This window comes from Martes martes (genome assembly GCF_963455335.1).
Source record: "Martes martes genome assembly, chromosome: 9".
In the NCBI taxonomy this organism is placed as follows: Eukaryota; Metazoa; Chordata; class Mammalia; order Carnivora; family Mustelidae; genus Martes; species Martes martes.
In genome coordinates, this window is record NC_137896.1 from 28,299,477 (window position 1) to 28,301,085 (window position 1,609).

A 1,609-nucleotide genomic window follows, 5' to 3' on the forward strand; every position below is an offset into this window, starting at 1 on the left:
GGCTGCTGGCTATTAGGGATCTGCTGTCTGTCACTACAGACTGCATTTGTCTTTTTTTTTTTTTTTTTTTTAAGAGAGATCACGTGAGCTGGGAGGATAGGGCAGAGGTAGTGGGATAGAGGTAAAGGGGTAGAGGGGTAGAGGGAGGCAGAGAGAATCTCAAGCAGACTCCTTGCAGTGTGCAGAGCCTGACACGGGGGTTTGATCTTATGACCCTGAGATCATGACCTGAGCTGAAACTTTAAGAGCTGGACATTTAAGCAACTGCATGACTCAGAAGGCCCTACATTTTTGTCTTTTCTATGTTGTTAAATATAGTATTGTATCCTTTTGTCTTGATTCTTTCACTGAGCATGATTTTTTTGGGTTTTGTTTTGTTTTTTTTTAATTGTATTTGTATTTATTTTATGCAGAACTTACTCCTGGACCTCAAGCTTTTATTTCTTTAGTTTCTTTTGGGATATCTTTTACTTCTGTGCAACCTCCTTTTCTGGTTTAGGAACAGCATGCTCTTTTTTAGTAAGAATCATCTCAGTGTGGCAGGAAGAGTTATATATGGGTTAATCCAACTATGAGCTCTAAGTTCTGTGCCATATCTTGGAGGTTTTTTTCACCTGGATGTGCTCCATTGCCAGAGAATCAACATCTAAATCTTTAAGTTCAGCATTACTCTCTGCATTTTTAAGCACGTGCAGTAAAAATTCAGCTCTCTTTTCTGGGCCACCAACCCGTGTGCAGCCCCCCTCTTTGGCCTGGGCATGCCTACCGGCTCCACCAGGGTAGCGATGGAATGGCACACTTTACTTCTGCAAAGTGACATTCTTCAGATACTTGGCTTTTCGGATATGCATATCCTTAATGTCCTGGACAATTTCACATGTGTTCTTAAAGTGAACACGAAGAACTTCTTGCATGATTTTGTAGGGTTTTCTGGGTCAAGTGAGTAGTGAACCATTTTCAGAGATCACCTTAGGCTGCTTAGGTTAAGAGTGAGCATGATGTTTTTGACATTCATCCATGTTGTTAGGTGTTTTAGTAGTCAATTCCTTTGTTTCTTTTTTCTGAGAACTGTTCCATTGTGTGAATATACTGAAGTTATCTTCCATATGTTAATAAGCATTTAGTTTTTTTAGTTTGATTCCCTTATGAATAAAGCTGCTAGGTGCATATGTGTTCAAGTCTTTGCTTAGATATAGGTCTTTGTTTCTTTTGAATAAATCTTAGAAGTAGAATTTCTGTTGGGTTTTATGGTTAAAGTGTATGTTTAATTTTATAAGAACCTGCCAAACTGTTTTCTGTAGTTTTACACTTTACATTCTCATCAGCATTGTGCAAGAGTTTCATTTCCTCCACATCCTCACCAACACTTAGCATTGGCAGCCTTTTACTTTTTAATCATTATGGGTATCTCATTATGGTTCTACTTGCATTTCCCCAGTGACTAGTGATGTCTCCTAGTGATCCTACCTTGGATATCTGTTTATGTCCTTTTTGGCCATTTGTGTATTTGCTTTTGTAAAGTGTCATCTTAAATCCTTTGTCCATTTGTTTGTTGGATTATTTGTTACTAGTATCTTATGCTTGATTTGTAAGGGTTCTTTATATATTC

At 38.0% G+C, this 1,609-nt stretch overlaps 1 pseudogene across 1 annotated transcript; it reads right to left on the reverse strand.

The window, feature by feature from the left end:
* Nucleotides 1-467: 467 nt before the first annotated feature.
* On the reverse strand, nt 468-955 carry LOC308349193 (large ribosomal subunit protein uL22-like; annotated as a pseudogene). Its single transcript has one exon. The product of its transcript is annotated as a large ribosomal subunit protein uL22-like (transcript).
* Nucleotides 956-1,609: the final 654 nt, after the last annotated feature.